The sequence below is a fragment of the Asterias amurensis genome, chromosome 2 (assembly GCF_032118995.1).
Source record: "Asterias amurensis chromosome 2, ASM3211899v1".
NCBI classification, from domain to species: Eukaryota; Metazoa; Echinodermata; class Asteroidea; order Forcipulatida; family Asteriidae; genus Asterias; species Asterias amurensis.
In genome coordinates, this window is record NC_092649.1 from 23,923,023 (window position 1) to 23,945,167 (window position 22,145).

At 33.9% G+C, this 22,145-nt stretch overlaps 1 protein-coding gene across 2 annotated transcripts in view; it reads left to right on the plus strand.

Annotated features, from left to right (window-relative positions):
• Positions 1 to 6,627: 6,627 nt before the first annotated feature.
• Positions 6,628 to 22,145, plus strand: part of LOC139954277 (ubiquitin carboxyl-terminal hydrolase 19-like) — a 61,858-nt gene continuing 46,340 nt past the window's right edge. Inside the window, exon 1 of one of the 2 annotated variants that reach the window (XM_071954010.1) lies at positions 6,628 to 6,678. The gene's annotated coding sequence lies outside the window, so the exon portion shown is untranslated. The remainder of the gene's footprint in view (positions 6,679 to 22,145) is intronic. The other variant, XM_071954009.1, reaches the window with a different exon arrangement.

A 22,145-nucleotide genomic window follows, 5' to 3' on the forward strand; every position in this document is an offset into this window, starting at 1 on the left:
TCACAATTACTTGATTTGTGCAATTCGTAGTCATAGACGTTAAACCAATGGTTGTGGGAGTTTGCTAAGCGCCCTTGACAGGAAGATCATCTAAACAAACAAATAAACAAACAAACAAACAAACAAACAAACAAACAAACAAACAAAACATATTGAAGGTGTGAATCTCTGAAGCTGCAGTATATGAAGGTGGTATCAGTGTACTTAAAGGGAAGCTACACGTTTGGTATTTACTCAAAACAAATATTAACTTAAAAACTGACTTGGTAACAAGCATTGGAGAGCTGTTGATAGTATAAAACATTGTGGGAAACAACTCCCTCTGAAGTAATGTAGTTTTTGAGAAAGAGGTCATTTCTCACTAAAATAATAAAAGACTTCTAGCTAGAAGTCTTTTATTCCTATCTGAAAGCACACAAATTCGTCCAACAAGGGTGTTTTTTCTTTCATCATTTTCTCCCAACTTCGAAGACCGATTGAACCCAAATTTTCACAGGCTTGTTATTTTATGCTTATGATGGGATTCACCAAGTGAGGAGACTGGTCCAGGGCTGTATGCTTCGTTTTTGAAAGGGCAAGGGCACCAAGGCATTTTCTTCTTGGTAAAGGGCACCCTATGATGAAATTGCAAATTTGTACTGGAGCATTTCAAGGGCACCAAGGCAATGACCATGGGACACGGAGGCAATCGCCTTCGTTGCCTCCGTGAAGTATCAGGCCTGCTGGTCTTTGAAAATTCCCCAACGTGTACCTTCCCTTTAAAGCCTTTTCTTGTACTCAGAATTTTCTGTTAAAAAAAAAAAGTTGTCATCTATGCTTGTGTGTCAAGAGAGCCATCAATAACATGTATAATTGAATGAACATAAATATGCCAAAACGTGATTGCCAAGGTGAAGCTTATTTGGGAATTATAATAAATACCACCCTAATAATAGGAAAGGGCATTATCATCCCATTGCATAGAATGAACATTTTAATTGTTTGTCCTGTAATTACACTTAGGTTATTACCACTACATTAGACAGCTCCAGTACCTGGTTGGAAGTGTTCTGCATTGACAATAATCAAGCCCCATAAATATATGTCACTGTTAAAGGAATCGGGTACTTTTTCAAAATGACCATGTGCATTTTATTACACCAGGGTACAAACGCTTGTTATAGACCAACTCGTCCGATCCCAGGCAACGTGTTCCTTTAAACTTACAAGGTTTTTGATAGTAGAAAGCTTCCCTTCAAATATTACTTACTGAGGTGCTGTAATTTTGGAGAAATGAGTAAAACAAGTCATAAAATAATTTTTCGCTCAGTGAGACGAAAATGATTTTAGCATGTATAAAACGTGTTAACCAGTTATGATATTATTATACCATGACAAACCATAACTGGTTAAAACAGTTCCACATGCTAAAACTGAGACACACTAACTGATATTGCTTAATAAATGGATAATTGTTTACAGTTAAATGGATATTTGTTTATAGTTAAAAAACCAAAATTAATATTCTTTATCCCCGATGCAAATTTAACATCTATTATATCGTTGGGGTACCCGCTGCCAATACATAGGATTCGAACTGCCTCTAGCTACCGGGCAACCTCGGTAGTCTAGTTGGTAAGACACTGCTCTAGAATTGCAAGTGTCGTGGGTTCGAATCCCACCCGAGTAACATGCCTGTGATATTTGTTTAAAGGACTCGGGGGGGAAAGTACTGAGTATACAGTGCTAACACACATCGGTGTATGGGTAAAAAAAAAAGTTAATATTGTTTACAGTTATATTAGTTGGGCAATTCAACTCTAGATTGCAATTTAGTTGCTATCAGTGAACAAACAGAGGCCCAGAGTGCTTTGGCTTTGGTTAAACTTGCTTCATGCTAAGGCTTTTGGAACAGTCGTAAATTAGCAATCTGCCTCTGAATATTACATTAACAATATTGCACAAATTACCATACAGGCTGGTCAGATGGTCAAGATTAGCCCTGGGCACAATTCCATTATTTTTCTTAAGCATAAAAAGCATAACATAATTTTGCTTAACAGAATATGGTTACTGCCATGTCACATGTACAATTTGTGACTGGTATCTTGCTATTTTTGCTTAGCATACAATTTTTAAGCAGGGGATTACCAGATTCAGACATTATCAGTGGATTTTCTCGATATTGGTATCTTGGCTTTGTCATTGCAAATTGGAAGATACAGATATGATAAAGTCTTGCTCTCGTCTGAAACTTTCCTCTGCACATGCATGCATGCAATATGGTTGCTAGACTCGGTTCCAAGTCTTTGATCGTGGCTTTTAAGTCGTCTTGATAGCCGCTACAAACAGCGCCCTCTTGTGATCTTTTGTCATTTAGCCTACGATCAAATTGCGATTAGATTTTGAGTTAGTGCGAGTGATAGCTAATAATATGGGGACGTTTTTGGGAGATGCAGAAGAATAACCGCAATCTAAGACTTGAATCAAGTCTATATGGTTGCACGTGTCAATGATGTCACATGCACCGACATGTAAATTGACATGTAGTTCTGATGAAGGACATATGGAAGTAGTAAAGTAGCCTTGGGTAAAACAAAGCAATTTCTTATTTAAATTTCATAATCAGAAACGTCCAGTTCATGAACGAGTCTTGCGCAGTTGATGTCATGACTGTACATATATGTAAATTAACTGTAAATGCTGTATTGATTAAAAGCATAAGTAGGGCCTACAAACACAGGTGTACAATTCATTACTATGCTGGGTTTTTTGCTGAATAGGTGGTAATTGATTGAGGATCTTTAAATGCAGATGTTTCTTGCTGTATAATACTTAAAATCCTATAAGAATCTTAGAATTACTGATTTCCTCTGCTTGAGTAACTTCATGTACAAAATAATCGGTGCAATTGTCTCATAGTGTTGTATTACTTTTTTCCCTAACTTCTCCCATAATTGTAGAGTCATGGGATGCCTGCAACAGTTAACCTAACAGGCAGATATATTATTTGTTAAAAAAGCAAGGCCATGATTGTCTCAAAATTGTGTGTGCTCAGTGTACAGTGGCAAGAATAGATCACTTTTTGCGTGCTCTTTCGCAGAGCATTTCCAAGTCTCCTTTTACACTGTACAGTGGACTGCTCTATATTCCGACACCCCTAAGTTCTGACACTCCTATGTTTCGACACCCCTATGTTTCGACACCCCTATGTTCCGACACCCCTATGTTCCAACACCCCTAAGTTCGGACACCCCTATGTTCCGACACCCCTATGTTCCAATGCCCCTTTTTTGAAAACCCTATGATCTGATTACCCCACGTAAGTTGTAAGTACCGTAAGTCATCAGACATTCAAATTGAACTCGCAAATAGCTTATTGGTACATTATGTATCGATACCATGGATAAGGGTTGTATGGTATCGAAGCTTAAACTTAGTTGCTGCATGAGTTCATGGTCATTACAAGCAGGACCCAATGTCATAAAGCTATCAAGCACAAAACTGCTAAGCACAAACACATTCATGCTTAGCAAAACAATTTCCCATCCAAAATGGTATGTGATGGTTATTGCTTAACTGGTACTATATTTTTATGCTTCAGTTTTCTTTTTTACTGTAGTGTAATACGGTGAGGAAATAACTTCATTATTTGGTCATGGTAAATAATCAACTTTTTCAAAATATTTTGCTTATAAATTTTCAAATGTATGAACAACAGAGTGAAAAAAACAAGTGTGAAACGTATCACAACGCTTGTCTCTGTCAAATGCATTGGTAACATGTATTTCATATTTCATAAAAAAAAAACAATCTTAAACATTTGTTACTTTCCTTATGTATCTTATTAAGTCAAGGTCTACCCAAAACTCTATTTTGTTTTTGTTTTCCCAAAGGCATTTTATATATTTATTAAAATCTTAATCATATGTTCTTCAAAAACAGGAACATCTATTGTAATGACTTTTCATGACTGAAAGTGTGTACGACTGGTAAATTAATAAATGAATATTTGAATTGTAACAATTTATTACTGAAGTTTTACTGATTAGAACGGTGGTACCAGCACCAACCATCCTGATTGTATGAGAAGAATGCGTTTCAAGTTAATTGTTATTCAATTGTCATGCAGGACAAACTAACAGTGTCAAAAAAGTTGAGATAAAACTACCTTTGACAATCTTTTTGCACAAGGGTTGTAGCTTTACGTGTTTGTCAAAGACCCGGGCCCAATTTCATAGACCACTGTTTATAAGCAAAAAAGAATATTGCTTAAATTTTTGCTAAACCAAAATAAGCAGGACACCAGTCACACTAGATGGAACATGTTTTGTTGTTGTTGTAACCCTATTTCTAGCAAAGTTCCTTGTTGAATGTACAATTCAATACTGATGCTATTGACAGTTATTGTATTGTTTCCAATTCACTACAGGTTCATGTTATGTATATTAACTTCTTGAAACTATTACCTTTGTCTATTTTCCTCAATATTAATTTACTGTTTAAATTGTTTAATTCAATTGACACAGAGATCAAAAATTGTTTTGACATAGCATGACAGGTTTATATCCAAATTAATCACAATTTATGAGGCAGTTTTGTTAACCGTCTTCTATAAAAAACTTGAGGCATTAATAAGCAGTAATTGTGAATAAAATCACTCTTTTTCCCCAACCACTGGAAGTGGGTTGACAGACAGGTTCATTCAATGGAATATTGAAAGACACATGAAGGCAATGAAATAAACAAATCTAAATAATAAACAAAGAACCACTTCATCTTTCCAAAACCGTTCCAAGGTTGTCAATCATACTTTTATTTGTCATTTGTAGAGGGAAGCTGGTAAAGCACTTTAGTAGTTGTAATTATTGCCACAAGTTCCCCGGTAGATTCATTCTTTACATATAACAAAACCTACTAGTCAAAGTTTGAACATTTTATCTGTTGTGGATAAATTCTGTTGTTTCTGAAGATTTGTACAACAATAAGTACAGGCCCCTACTTGGACGCCAATTGTTGTTTTGGGGTGTGTTCTTTTTTAAACAAGTTTCCTTCTCAAGACTTACTACAATTTTGTTTAAAATGTTTTCAATTGATTCTTATTGATCCATTCTTCATGTTCTTTGTGATAAATCAATATCATTTTTGTGTAACTATTTAATTTCTCCCCATTGTGTGAACAGTTTTCTTGTTCCCATGATAATTATTAATATCTCGCACAAAAACAAGTTCAAACAGCGAATTAGTGGGTATTTACACCACTAGTGGTGGTGTATGAACTTGTCAAGAGCACAATCGCAGAGTGCATCTTCAAACTAGTGCTTAATTTATTTATAACAGTATATTCAAATATTAAAAAAAAATTGTGCATTGTGCAGGGCATACTTCATGTACTTTGTGGATTTGTACATAAAATGTAAAAATTGTGATAACATTTAAATCTATTAAGTTCTTTTACTTTATGTGGTTTGTATTAAGATGACTTGGTTTCATATAAATACACTGCAATTTCTTTTGGAAACAAAGCTCGAGTCTGAAAAATGTTTATCTTGTTTCTTTTCTAATCAATATGATTAGTAAATACATTATAGTCCAGTCAGTCACTTAACACATGGGCCCCATTTCTTCCTTGATAAAAACAGGGTTACCAATACCATACCAACCAAATTTACTCTTTTTGCATTATTGCTTGTTATTGGTTTTCAGTTGGCTGGTATTTGCTTATGAAAATCACGTTGAAATTTGGTTGGTAATCCTGTTTATCAGGGCAAAAAATGCCATGTTAAAGGAACACGTTGCCTTGGATCGGACGGGTTGGTCAAAACTAAAGCGTTTGTAACCGTCTTTTATAAAATGCATATGGTTGGAAGATGTTTTAAAAGTAGAATACAATGATCCACACAAGTTTGCCGCGAAATTGCGTGGTTTTCCTTCTACTGTGCGAACTAACATGGTTCGGCCATTTATGGGAGTCAAAATTTTTACCCCCATAAATGGCCGACTAGTTAGTCGACGAGGTAAAAGGAAAACCACGCAATTTCGAGGCATGCTTGTGTGGATCATTGTATTCTACTTTTACAACATCTTTCTACCTATATGCATTTTATAAAAAACGGTTACAAACGGTTTCAAAGACCAACTCGACCGATCCAAGGCTATTGGTTCCTTTAAGCAAATGTTTGTGTCACGTAAGCGGTGAATCATGATCGTAAGCGCAGAATTTGGGGGTAAGTAGAGCCATTCTATTGGGCTCTGATGGGCCAAGACTAATGCAGGTTTTGAACGTCTGAGGGCGCCCTTGCTATTTGGCGTCTTCGTGACGACCGGGGGGGGGGGGGGGCGACCTACACGTAGACATTGGTATTGGGCAAAGTGACACCATGTGTTCGTTTTGTATGCCCCATGTTCATCCAGAGATCCACCATATCATCGGTAGCTAGCGACCCTACAAAACAAAACAAAACACAAACACGTCTTAGGGATAAAAAGCTCAAAGAAATGTAGCGAGTCTACGTTGCTGCTCTCCGTGAGCGATTTTTTTTTTCCCCATCGCGGTAAAGGCCAAGATCCGGAGACTACCGCATTCAATGACCATGGTGTTTGCGAAGAGTCCTAGTTGCCGTCAACTTGCCTGGTGCCGTCAACTCGCTGTTTGTTCAACCAGTATACATTTAAAATCTACAAAAGAGGTGTAGAACTGTAAAGTATTAGATTAAATTATTTTCATAAGTTGTATGATATGTTTTGGTTATTTTCTCTATATTTAATCGAGTTTTATTCCCGTGAAAAAAAATGATGGCGAAGCAGAAAGCCGTTGGCCGCCATCTTGCCTTTTCACGTGAGTGGACAACATGGACAACAGGGGGCGACCAAGCTGAAGCTAGCCGCGAATTCTCAGCCGCGAATTCCCAGCCGCGAATGCCAGCCGCGAATTCTCAATTTACGGCCGAAAAGTCCAGCCGCTAATTCGAGTCGCCGCGGCAGCCGCGCTTTTCCCGTTTCACGAAGCGACAACATTTCCTAAGTTGTTCACCCACACTTTAGCCACTGTTTGTTTAGTTTGGTCATGGAGGTAGGATTCCTACCTCCATGGTTTGGTAAATTCATGACAATTTTGAATATTGGTTTTGTAAAATTTCGTTCATTATAACAAAATGGAGGCCAAATTAGGGTAAGATAATTGATTGTTTAATGCTTTATTCGATCCATCAATCTTTAATAGTAACGTAGTCGACTCTCTCTGCATTTGTTTTGAAAAAGAAAATCGTTAAACCAAAATACCGTACGTAATTAACAAATAATTTAATCATTAAGACCATTTCATAACACATCTAAATATTCCGTTGAGCTAATTAGAACAACAAATTTGTTCCTAGTTTTACCATTTAATATATTGTTTGGGGTTTGTCTCTTTTGAAGGGAATTTTTACTAACTAAATCAACGTACTTAGTCACTTTAAAACAAAATGTACCTCACAAAATTGACAAATAATTAATTTTGAGTGTTTGATCATCAAGACCATTTCATAACAGATTGAAATATTCCGTTGCAGCTAATTACACCATCTAATTGGTGTCTAATTAAACCACTTTATATGTTGTGGGTTTTGTCTAATTTGAAGTTAATTTTTATCAAAGAAATAACGTAAGTAGTCACTTTAAAACAAAATGTACCTTAGATAATTAACAAATAATTAATTTTGAGTGTTTAATCATTAAGACCATTTCATAACACATTGAAATATTCCGTTGCAGCTAATTAGACCATGTAATTAGTTCTTAAATAAAACACTTTATAAGTTGTGGGTTTTGTCTCATTTGAAGGGAATTTTTAATCAAAGAAATAACGTAAGTAGTCACTTTAAAACAAAATGTACCTCACATAAATAACAAATAGTTACTTTTTAGTGTTTAATCATTAAGACCATTTCATAACACATTGAAATATTCCGTTGCAGCTAATTAGACCAACGAATAAGTTCTTAAATAAACCACTTTATATGTTGTGGGTTTTGTCTAATTTGAAGTGAGTTTTTATCAAAGAAATAACGTAAGTAGTCACTTTAAAACAAAATGTACCTTACATGATTAACAAATAATTAATTTTGAGTGTTTAATCATTATTACCATTTCATAACACATTGAAATATTCCGTTGCAGCTAATTAGACCATGTAATTAGTTCTTAAATAAAACACTTTATAAGTTGTGGGTTTTGTCTCATTTGAAGGGAATTTTTAATCAAAGAAATAACGTAAGTAGTCACTTTAAAACAAAATGTACCTCACATAATTAACAAATAGTTACTTTTTAGTGTTTAATCATTAAGACCATTTCATAACACATTGAAATATTCCGTTGCAGCTAATTAGACCAACGAATAAGTTCTTAAATAAACCACTTTATATGTTGTGGGTGTTGTCTAATTTGAAGTGAATTTTTATCAAAGAAATAACGTAAGTAGTCACTTTAAAACAAAATGTACCTCACATAATTAACAAATAGTTACTTTTTAGTGTTTAATCATTAAGACCATTTATAAACACATTGAAATATTCCGTTGCAGCTAATTAGACTAACGAATAAGTTCTTAAATAAACCACTTTGTATGTTGTGGGTTTTGTCTCTTTTGAAGGGAATTTTTATCAAAAAAATAGCGTAAATGGTCACTTTAAAACAAAATGTACTTCATATAATTAACAATTAATCACTTTTCTGTGTTTAATCATTAGGACCATTTAACAACACATTGAAATATTCCGTTGCAGCCAATTAGACCATGTAATTAGATCTTAAATAAAACACTTTATATGTTGTGGGTTTTGTCTCTTTTGAAGGGAATTTTTAATCAAAGAAATAACGTAAGTAGTCACTTTAAAACAAAATGTACCTCACATAATTAACAAATAGTCACTTTTTAGTGTTTAATCATTAAGACCATTTCATAACACATTGAAATATTCCGTTGCAGCTAATTACACCAACTAATTAGTTCTTAAATAAAACACTTTATATGTTGTGGGTTTTGTCTCATTTGAAGTGAATGTTTATCAAAGAAATAACGTAAGTAGTCACTTTAAAACAAAATGTACCTTACATAATTAACAAATAATTAATTTTGAGTGTTTAATCATTAAGACCATTTCATAACACATTGAAATATTCCGTTGCAGCTTATTAGACCATCTAATTGGTGCCTAATTAAACCACTTTATATGCTATGGGTTTTGTCTCATTTGAAGGGAATTTTGTCCAGCCCAAAATAGCTAAAGTAGTCACTTTAAAACAAAATGTACCTTACATGATTAACAAATAATTAATTTTGAGTGTTTAATCATTAAGACCATTTCATAACACATTGAAATATTCCGTTGCAGCTAATTAGACCATGTAATTAGATCTTAAATAAAACACTTTATATGTTGTGGGTTTTGTCTCTTTTGAAGGGAATTTTTAATCAAAGAAATAACGTAAGTAGTCACTTTAAAACAAAATGTACCTCACATAATTAACAAATAGTCACTTTTTAGTGTTTAATCATTAAGACCATTTCATAACACATTGAAATATTCCGTTGCAGCTAATTACACCAACTAATTAGTTCTTAAATAAAACACTTTATATGTTGTGGGATTTGTCTCATTTGAAGTGAATTTTTATCAAAGAAATAACGTAAGTAGTCACTTTAAAACAAAATGTACCTTACATAATTAACAAATATTTAATTTTGAGTGTTTAATCATTAAGACCATTTCATAACACATTGAAATATTCCGTTGCAGCTAATTAGACCAACGAATAAGTTCTTAAATAAACCACTTTATATGTTGTGGGTTTTGTCTAATTTGAAGTGAGTTTTTATCAAAGAAATAACGTAAGTAGTCACTTTAAAACAAAATGTACCTTACATGATTAACAAATAATTAATTTTGAGTGTTTAATCATTAAGACCATTTCATAACACATTGAAATATTCCGTTGCAGCTAATTAGACCATGTAATTAGTTCTTAAATAAAACACTTTGTAAGTTGTGGGTTTTGTCTCATTTGAAGGGAATTTTTAATCAAAGAAATAACGTAAGTAGTCACTTTAAAACAAAATGTACCTCACATAATTAACAAATAGTTACTTTTTAGTGTTTAACCATTAAGACCATTTCATAACACATCGAAATATTCCGTTGCAGCTAATTACACCAACTAATTAGTTCTTAAATAAAACACTTTATATGTTGTGGGTTTTGTCTCTTTTGAAGGGAATTTTTAATCAAAGAAATAACGTAAGTAGTCACTTTAAAACAAAATGTACCTCACATAATTAACAAATAGTCACTTTTTAGTGTTTAATCATTAAGACCATTTCATAACACATTGAAATATTCCGTTGCAGCTAATTACACCAACTAATTAGTTCTTAAATAAAACACTTTATATGTTGTGGGTTTTGTCTCATTTGAAGTGAATGTTTATCAAAGAAATAACGTAAGTAGTCACTTTAAAACAAAATGTACCTTACATAATTAACAAATAATTAATTTTGAGTGTTTAATCATTAAGACCATTTCATAACACATTGAAATATTCCGTTGCAGCTTATTAGACCATCTAATTGGTGCCTAATTAAACCACTTTATATGCTATGGGTTTTGTCTCATTTGAAGGGAATTTTGTCCAGCCCAAAATAGCTAAAGTAGTCACTTTAAAACAAAATGTACCTTACATGATTAACAAATAATTAATTTTGAGTGTTTAATCATTAAGACCATTTCATAACACATTGAAATATTCCGTTGCAGCTAATTAGACCATGTAATTAGATCTTAAATAAAACACTTTATATGTTGTGGGTTTTGTCTCTTTTGAAGGGAATTTTTAATCAAAGAAATAACGTAAGTAGTCACTTTAAAACAAAATGTACCTCACATAATTAACAAATAGTCACTTTTTAGTGTTTAATCATTAAGACCATTTCATAACACATTGAAATATTCCGTTGCAGCTAATTACACCAACTAATTAGTTCTTAAATAAAACACTTTATATGTTGTGGGATTTGTCTCATTTGAAGTGAATTTTTATCAAAGAAATAACGTAAGTAGTCACTTTAAAACAAAATGTACCTTACATAATTAACAAATATTTAATTTTGAGTGTTTAATCATTAAGACCATTTCATAACACATTGAAATATTCCGTTGCAGCTAATTAGACCAACGAATAAGTTCTTAAATAAACCACTTTATATGTTGTGGGTTTTGTCTAATTTGAAGTGAGTTTTTATCAAAGAAATAACGTAAGTAGTCACTTTAAAACAAAATGTACCTCACATAATTAACAAATAGTTACTTTTTAGTGTTTAACCATTAAGACCATTTCATAACACATCGAAATATTCCGTTGCAGCTAATTACACCAACTAATTAGTTCTTAAATAAAACACTTTATATGTTGTGGGTTTTGTCTCTTTTGAAGGGAATTTTTAATCAAAGAAATAACGTAAGTAGTCACTTTAAAACAAAATGTACCTCACATAATTAACAAATAGTCACTTTTTAGTGTTTAATCATTAAGACCATTTCATAACACATTGAAATATTCCGTTGCAGCTAATTACACCAACTAATTAGTTCTTAAATAAAACACTTTATATGTTGTGGGATTTGTCTCATTTGAAGTGAATTTTTATCAAAGAAATAACGTAAGTAGTCACTTTAAAACAAAATGTACCTTACATAATTAACAAATATTTAATTTTGAGTGTTTAATCATTAAGACCATTTCATAACACATTGAAATATTCCGTTGCAGCTAATTAGACCAACGAATAAGTTCTTAAATAAACCACTTTATATGTTGTGGGTTTTGTCTAATTTGAAGTGAGTTTTTATCAAAGAAATAACGTAAGTAGTCACTTTAAAACAAAATGTACCTTACATGATTAACAAATAATTAATTTTGAGTGTTTAATCATTAAGACCATTTCATAACACATTGAAATATTCCGTTGCAGCTAATTAGACCATGTAATTAGTTCTTAAATAAAACACTTTGTAAGTTGTGGGTTTTGTCTCATTTGAAGGGAATTTTTAATCAAAGAAATAACGTAAGTAGTCACTTTAAAACAAAATGTACCTCACATAATTAACAAATAGTTACTTTTTAGTGTTTAACCATTAAGACCATTTCATAACACATCGAAATATTCCGTTGCAGCTAATTACACCAACTAATTAGTTCTTAAATAAAACACTTTATATGTTGTGGGTTTTGTCTCTTTTGAAGGGAATTTTTAATCAAAGAAATAACGTAAGTAGTCACTTTAAAACAAAATGTACCTCACATAATTAACAAATAGTCACTTTTTAGTGTTTAATCATTAAGACCATTTCATAACACATTGAAATATTCCGTTGCAGCTAATTACACCAACTAATTAGTTCTTAAATAAAACACTTTATATGTTGTGGGTTTTGTCTCATTTGAAGTGAATGTTTATCAAAGAAATAACGTAAGTAGTCACTTTAAAACAAAATGTACCTTACATAATTAACAAATAATTAATTTTGAGTGTTTAATCATTAAGACCATTTCATAACACATTGAAATATTCCGTTGCAGCTTATTAGACCATCTAATTGGTGCCTAATTAAACCACTTTATATGCTATGGGTTTTGTCTCATTTGAAGGGAATTTTGTCCAGCCCAAAATAGCTAAAGTAGTCACTTTAAAACAAAATGTACCTTACATGATTAACAAATAATTAATTTTGAGTGTTTAATCATTAAGACCATTTCATAACACATTGAAATATTCCGTTGCAGCTAATTAGACCATGTAATTAGATCTTAAATAAAACACTTTATATGTTGTGGGTTTTGTCTCTTTTGAAGGGAATTTTTAATCAAAGAAATAACGTAAGTAGTCACTTTAAAACAAAATGTACCTCACATAATTAACAAATAGTCACTTTTTAGTGTTTAATCATTAAGACCATTTCATAACACATTGAAATATTCCGTTGCAGCTAATTACACCAACTAATTAGTTCTTAAATAAAACACTTTATATGTTGTGGGATTTGTCTCATTTGAAGTGAATTTTTATCAAAGAAATAACGTAAGTAGTCACTTTAAAACAAAATGTACCTTACATAATTAACAAATATTTAATTTTGAGTGTTTAATCATTAAGACCATTTCATAACACATTGAAATATTCCGTTGCAGCTAATTAGACCAACGAATAAGTTCTTAAATAAACCACTTTATATGTTGTGGGTTTTGTCTAATTTGAAGTGAGTTTTTATCAAAGAAATAACGTAAGTAGTCACTTTAAAACAAAATGTACCTTACATGATTAACAAATAATTAATTTTGAGTGTTTAATCATTAAGACCATTTCATAACACATTGAAATATTCCGTTGCAGCTAATTAGACCATGTAATTAGTTCTTAAATAAAACACTTTGTAAGTTGTGGGTTTTGTCTCATTTGAAGGGAATTTTTAATCAAAGAAATAACGTAAGTAGTCACTTTAAAACAAAATGTACCTCACATAATTAACAAATAGTTACTTTTTAGTGTTTAACCATTAAGACCATTTCATAACACATCGAAATATTCCGTTGCAGCTAATTACACCAACTAATTAGTTCTTAAATAAAACACTTTATATGTTGTGGGTTTTTTCTAATTTGAAGGGAATTTTTAATCAAAGAAATAACGTAAGTAGTCACTTTAAAACAAAATGTACTTCATATAATTAACAAATTGTTACTTTTTAGTGTTTAATCATTAAGACCATTTCGTAACACATCGAAAAATTCCGTTGCACCTTATTAGACCATCTAATTGGTGCCTAATTAAACCACTTTATATGCTATGGGTTTTGTCTCATTTGAAGGGAATTTTGTCCAGCCTAAAATAGCTAAAGTAGTCACTTTAAAACAAAATGTACCTCTCCTAATTAACAAATAATCAACTTTTGCAGTTTAATCATTAAGACCATTTCATAACACATTGAAATATTCTGTTGCAGCTAATTATACCAGCTAATTATACTTCTTAAATAAACCAAGGAAGTGCATTTTTCTAATCAAATAAATAACTTGTAGTCGCTTTAAAACTATATGTACCACACATAATTATCAAGTATGGAATTGTTAGTGTAAAATTACTAAGAAAACTTAATAAAACGTCTTAATATTTCGTTGCAGCAAATTTGACCCACTAATAAGTGTACAACTACACCCTTTTGTGATTGTGTTTGTTTGTTTGTAGCTGATTAGGCCCGCCGTGAACTTCTTTATTTTATGTGAATGTGTTTTATATTTCTTTAATGACATCTAACGAAATAATGTAGTCGCTTTAAAGTAATACGACTTCACGTAATTAGCAAGTATTTAATGTTGGTCTTTACTCATTAAGACCATTCAACAACGCATTTATTTATTCCGCTGCAGCTAACTACACCAAATAATTAGTTCATAATGACACAACTTTATATAATGGTCTGGGTTTAAAGTCGTTTAAAGAGAATTTCACACCAAAAAATAAAAAATAAAAAAATATTTGTTTATGTTTGCGCATTAAGACTACTCCATAACACTTGTTGTTTTAAATTAATTGTTTTTCCAAATCTGAAAGGTATAAGGGTATTCACTGCCCTTTTAATATCAATACATAAAATGTTTACACTCCATTCGTTGTTAAAATGTAAAGAAAAAAGTTCGACAACCCGCAGCATCAACAAATGCACCTACCCACCTTCCACTTGACCGTTTACATCATCATAATAATTGTATAGCCTAATGATCGATGCGTTTAAAGACCATGATGATAACAATTACTACAAGTGTGCCTACCCTTTTAAACAAAACTGCAAAACGTGTTTAACCTTAAACATTTGCTGCAATTCTAGTGTAAGTGTAAAAATACACTTATGAACAGGGTGTTTTAAAGGCAGTGGACACTATTGGTAATTACTCAAAATAATTATTAGCATAAAATATTTCTTGGTGACGAGTAATGGGGAGAGGTTGATGGTATAAAACATTGTGAGAAACGGCTCCCTCTGAAGTACCGAGGTTTTCGAGTAAGAAGTAATTTTCCATGAATTTGATTTCGAGACCTCAGATTTAGAATTTGAGATCTCGAAATCAACCATCTAAACGCACACAACTTCGTGTGACAAGGGTGTTTTTTTCTTTCATTTTTATCTCGCAAATTCGATGACCGATTGAGCTCAAATTTTCACAGGTTTGTTATTTTATGCATATGTTGAGATATACCAAATGTAAAGGCTAGTCTTTGACAATTACCAATAGTGTCCACTGCCTTTAAGCGCATGGCAATAAACGGATGTCTAGTTCGACGTCTCACATACTCTTTGTAATAACTTTCAACTTTAACGTGATGTCTCAAACTTACCAATTGAGTACTGCTGATATGCAAAAGAAACAACAACTTGCTTATTTATAGACCAAGAAAAATTGGATGAGGTAAGTGTCTGAAAATGTCCTCAAGTTGCCATAAAAAAGTACAACTTAAAAAAAAAACAGGTGTGTCTCATAAAAATGTATTGTGAAAACTACGGTGTTGTTAGTTTTCTTAGTTTTAAGAAGAACAGACAAACCTTAGTATGAATAAAATGACTCCTTTTCCTCGAACCTGAGAGTGCAATTTGATGCATCAAAGGGTTGTTTAATGTTAGCCTGCATTGAAATACTGACTATAAATCTGTTTTACATGATTCAAACTGGCTTCTCAATGAAGGATCAACGATTGTGGATCTTGTTAGTAACTGCTTTGTTATGTATATCCTAAGATTTTCAGCAGTATCTTTGCAATTCATGTTAGTGGTGAGGTACAGTTCTTCAACAAATAAACAACAGTAAACGCCACAGCTTGCAGAGTCAGATTGCTGTACACATGTTGCTTGTTTGATTGTGCATTTATCTCGTACCTCAAACGCACGCGGTAAATTTGTCCAAAACCTCTGTACTCTTCCATTTATGAAAAATTGTAACAAAGCATGTCCGTGTGCAGTCATTTTACTTCTTGTGTCATGGCTGAAACTTAAAGAGTCGTAACATTGGACTGTGTTGAGTTCGTTGTCTATTATGTAAACAGTGAAATGTTTGTTTTGCAAAAGTGGAAGTATAAGAATGTCGCAAAATTTTGCATTCTTGAACCACTTTCTTGAAACTGACTTAAATGTTTCAGTGGTAGGTTTTTCTGTCAGAATATTCAACGAATCAATGCAGTGTATGACACCAAACTTGTTTCTCTTGTGTTCGTCATTTAAAATTTCACACACCTGGGACAAGTAAAAGTCAACTAAATCTTCACTCAACCAGCCACGGTGATAACTTGGATACAGTCCGCGTATTTTGTTGTATACTGCTTTTGATGGGTGGGGATCTAGCATTGCTAAGTTGTAGAAAGTTAGCACATCATTAGTGCGGTCATCACGAAGAGCAACATAATGTAAATTACTCGAACTGATTCTTTTCCACATAAGCTGTATAAAATCAGTTTCATTGTGAAGTACATTGCAACCATCGTCGTTAAGTGTGGCTTCAGAAATAGCAGCGGAGTCTACTGTTAATATGTTAAGTGGGTCTATTTTTTCATAAAACAACAGATACCCAGATGAGCATGCATAGGCAGAGAAACGTAAGTTACTGACTTTTCGGACCCGATCATCATCAAATTCAGTTATTGAGCCATTGGAGTGACGTAAGAATGTTTTATAATGACCACTTTCCAAAGAATCTCCCGTATGAACAATAACTGAGCGCAAACGATAACACGAAGGCGTATGGTTTACGCAGTAATTTGACAAATCTATGTCAATATCGGGGTTTACTGTCGAAGTCACCTTCTTCGTCTTGCCATTTTCTACTGCGAAACGTAATAGTTGTATTACAATCAACGATGGACAGTTAACGATACGGTTGGTGTACAATTTAGGACACCTTTGGTTGCAGTGACTGCAATAAATACCATCGACAGTTTCATCATTAAAATGAGACTGCAAACATTCAACAATGTTTTGTTTTCCTATAGCAAGTGGCAGTACACCTGAAGTAGAATTTTCGACATCGACTTTAGCATTACAGTTGAGACACAAAACACTTTGGCAGATTTCAATTTTGTTAGTCAGGCATGATTCTTCCAAAAAAGTAACCATAATCTCCGCATAAAACTCAGCAGCGTCTTGCTGTTGATTGGCCTTTAATTTCATTTGTCTAGCACAATCTTTTACCATCGGTTGGATGTGACGAAATGGGACCGGTTGAGAACTGTTGGATTTTAAACTTTCGTACAAGAGTACAAATTTTCTCCAAAGAAAAGTGTCACTTCCCTCCCACTTCGAAACATCCAATTTAGCGTGGTGTATGAAAGGCTTGAGCGCTTGCACTGTCGCAATCCACCAACAGGATACACTGTTATTTGCAATACCTTTAACACCAAGTTCAATCTCGGAGGCAAGTTTAAGTGATTGTTGTGGGTTACTTGCTGGTTCCGGTTTCGGGCTTTTCGCTTTTGACTGAGCATTAGGTTTATTAGGCTGTGGTTCTTGTTGTAGAAGATTGGCAGAATTCTTTTTGCCACTTTTGTTGCCCTTGTTTTCTTTCTTTGTGCTGTCATGTTTTGTTTTCTTCGTCGGTTTGTCTTTAAAGTTTAAACCTTTCAATGGAGGTGTCAAATAAACTCCTTTACTTTTGGGAGTACTGTTCCTCACCCGTTTGCACCATTTCTCGCTTGTGAGTGTTACTAACTGTCTACGTGTTTGTTTCTTTGATTTGCAAAACGCTTCGCAGAATTCTCTGTGTACCGGCAACAAGTCCTGCTCATACAGTAGTACAAAATCATTTAGCTTTCTACATCGGTTATGCTGTAACTTTACGCGTTTAACTTCACCCATACTTTTCTCAATGATTCCCTGGGTGCGATTATTTGAAGTGATGTTTTGAAATTTAGATGTACTAAGAGACTTGTAAAATTTCGAGTATCGTGAATATATGTCAGATGTTCCATGCCTGCCTAAATCGTGGATCATAAGCCCAGACCAATTTGGTACATTTGGAAGCGCAAAATCCAGTAAGTACTTTAAGAAATCTTTGCCAGCGTATGTGTTTTCCGTTAAAAGCGACGTGTCGTTGTGGCTTTCGTATTGAGTCACTTCTGCAATAGCACCTTTAACAATTGACTGAAAGTGACGCTTAAAAGGTGAATTGGGTGATTTTGAGATAAACTCGTCTTGTGTTAATAAATGTCCATGTTCGATGTCAACATATGCGGGCTGTACGCTGTCTGCACCTTCATCCTCACAATCGTCATCTGACCAGTCATCATGTAACTCTGTTGCTGCTGCATCATCCAAATCCTCAACTTTGTGCTTGAGTTTATTGAAGTGAAATTTTACGAGGTCAGTAGAGAAATGTGATCTAGTTAAAACTGCAAGTGATTTGACTATTTCGTTTATTTCCGCCATGTCAGCACTTTTTACAAGCAAACCGATCCAAAACATTGCTTCGCGATAGTTCTTCTTATAGTACTTTCTTATCATCCTTGATGCATTTTTCAAAAAATGACTGGCACAACAATGCATTACGGTTTTATTCAGATCTTTGCCTTCTGCGCAGCCGGTGGTTATCCGATAACAACGATTAAGGTACTCTAGCACAGTTTCTTTACAAAAACTAGTTAGGCAAGAAAGTAGAAGAGTTGAGCTCCCGTCAATCATCACCATTACTGGTTCTTTGGGGGAGTTATAACCGTAAATAGTTTGCTCTTTGTGCAAAAACATTTGTAGAAAATGCGACACTCGGAAAGCGCTATGATCTGTCGTTAACATTGAAGCAATCACAAGAGGCGGTGATCCTTTAAGTGGATGGCGAACAACGAGATCGTACAGTTGGTATTTCTTTGTTTTTGAGAACGTTGAGTTGTTTTGCATTATTGAACCAGTGGCATCAAGGTAAATGATATCTCTAGAAGAAATGTGGTGATAAACGTTTAAGCTGTATTGTGAGAACAGTATCACAGTAGGTGGGTATAGAGAAACGTCACGCACAATACCGGGGATTTTCCTTCTTGAGTCGCTTTGTTTTTCACATATACTTAAAAGTCCTTGTAGCTCGCTCTCACTAGGGTCTGACAATTGTTTGGCTTCGCTAGATATTTTTTGCAAAACCTCCTTGTTCGGGGCTTCGTCCCTACAGCCAGAAAAAAATTGTTTATCACTTAATGACCTCAGGTTGTCAATGTATTCACGTCGTGGTTTTTTGTACTTCAATACCTTTTTTAACTTTTCTCTGCGAGTATTTCTTATATATCTTGCGCGTCGTTCAGTTTTATCATGCTTCATCTCGCCATCAAATTGTACTTTAACCTTCAAAGACTTTTCGTCTTCCATTGATAGATTAAACTTGACAGTGCAGTCCGTGAAATTGCAATACCCATTTGCTTTAAACGCAAACTTGGATTTCTTTCGTTTGTTCCCGGAGACGTAGTGTCGTTTTATTTGAAAAGAGCAGTACGGGTGGATTTGCTTAAGTCCTTTTATAAATACATGAATCCACGACCTTCGGAAAGAATTTCCAGTTTGATTTTGTTTAAGTTTTTTCCATTCCGATTTGTCTATGGAAAAAAAACACTTCCGACGGTCTGGCAATGGGACTTTGCAAAATTTTTGTATGTTATTTATGTTGTTGCTCCGTGAACACATGCCGACGATAACATCATTGGGCAAGAACTCATCGGCATGATTCCTACTAAGGTCTGATGTGTTACTATTATATGTGTTAGAACAATGCGGTTCATAAATGGCGTCTTGTGAGTAACACTCTGAAAACGAGAGGGACTCAAATTTGCGTTTGTTTCCCCGTTTGTGAAATTTATCCACAACAGGTGAAAGTGTATTTATTGACGAGAAGCATGCTCCTATTGAGGAGACATCAGGTGTTGCTTCAAGAAAATTAGTGTATTGATGGGAGCTTGCACTGTTTTCTTTGTCCGCCATTAACCATTGCCAAACTTTTGTTGTGTTGGAGTGCTCATAATCGGGTAATTTCTCAGAAACGAGGTCGTCTTTGTATTTCTCTTGATGCAAATCATTTCCTTTGTATTGTTCTATATTTGTTTCTCTGTCTACTTCTCTGTGAGGTATTCTGTAATTTAGTTTGCCTTTTTCTTTGATATGTTCTTTATTTTGTAATATATCTTGGTATTCTTTGTATTGTTCGTTGTTTTGTGATGTGTCCTCCTCATTGTCTGACGTTGCTGTGTCTGGTTCTGTGTATTGTGCTCTGTCTTGTGCTCTGTCTTGTTCTTTGTCTTGTGCTCTGTCTTGTTCTTTGTCTTGTTTTTTGTCTTGCTGTTTGTCTTTTGCTGTGTCTTGTTCTTTGTCTTGTGCTCTGTCTTGTTTTTTGTCTTGCTGTTTGTCTTTTGCTGTGTCTTGTTCTTTGTCTTGTGCTCTGTCTTGTTCTTTGTCTTGTGCTCTGTCTTGTTCTCTGTCTTGTTCTTTGTCTTGTTCTTTGTCTTGTGCTCTGTATTGTTCTTTGTCTTGTGCTCTGTCTTGTTCTTTGTCTTGTGCTGTGTCTTGTTGTTCTTTATCTTGTGCTCTGTCTTGTTCTTTGTCTTGTGCTGTGTCTTGTTGTTCTTTATCTTGTGCTCTGTCTTGTTCTTTGTCTTTTGCTGTGTCTTGTTCTTTGTCTTGTGCTCTGTCTTGTTCTTTGTCTTGTTTTTTGTTTTGCTGTTTGTCTTTTGCTGTGTCTTGTTCTTTGTCTTGTGCTCTGTCTTGTTCTTTGTCTTGTGCTCTGTCTTGTTCTTTGTCTTGTTCTTTGTCTTGTGCTCTGTCTTGTTCTTTGTCTTGTTCTTTGTCTTGTGCTCTGTCTTGTTCTTTGTCTTGTGCTTTGTATTGTTCTTTGTCTTGTGCTCTGTCTTGTCCTTTTTCTGATTGTCTGTCTTGTTCTTTGTCTGATTGTCTGTCTTGTTCTTTGTCTTGTGGTTCTCTGTCTTGTTTTGAGTCAGGGGTACTTGGGCAAAAAAACACCCTCTCACCCTTATTACAGTTATTAACACCACATATAAATGAAACATTGTTCATGTACGATTGATTAGTAGAAAGCGGTTGTAGATTTAGGCAAGTGTAATGGTACCATGCATTGCATAGATCACAAGCAACCATACTAAGCGAAGGGTCGTACGGTTGATTGCAAATGCAATATAATAATGGTATGATTGTCGAATCTGATGAAATGTACGAATGTGTTGATGAAATTGTATCGCCATCGTCTTCATTGTCAGCATAGTTTAAATCGCTTAAGAGTCAGTTCAGGTAAATAGTTGACATACTTGCTCACGGTCAAAAAATGATTTTTTTTTATACTTTGTTGGTGGAAGGGCCTTGGGGTGCAAGTAAATAAAATTGCATTTTCAATTCTATATATAGCCCGTTGCCATGGTTACGGCTCATTTTGTTTTTTGGCCATTTTAGGCCGATTTTGGGGTCTGAAAAACTGTTTTTTAGCTCATATTTACAACTCCACCCAACCAAAATGCAACATTATTTCAAAAAACCTTTTATATCACTACAAAGTATCATCCTTGGCCTTCCTTGAGATAAAAAATTATTGCTTTAAATATCACCCTTGTGCTATTTTTGCATTATGCATTACAGTATGTTTTTAGAACTTGCAAAATCAACATTTTTACCCTATTTTTGGACCCCAAAATGTCAACTTGCCAGGGGTCTCAGACAATTTCCCTTTCGGCTGTGATTAGGGCCAACAGTGGTCTTTCCATATCTGGTGTCAAAAACTTGGGCAATTGTATCCTGTTGTGACAGTACTGCCTTAAAACTAGACTTTTTTCCCCAAAACATGAAAAATGCCTTTTTAAGGGTCTTTTCACATAATATCGAAATACGTGTCCACGGTAAAAAACAAGAAAGAACATTTTTTTTTTTTTTTTTTGTGGATGGTAGGATGGTAGGGACTTGGGGTCCAAATAAACAACATTTACATTTCAAATCATAATATAACACGTTGCCATGGTAACAGTTCATGTGTGTTTAGGCCACTTTAGGCTGATCTTGGGGAATGAAAAACTGTTTTTTTAGTTAATATTTACAACTCTAAAAAACAAAATTATTT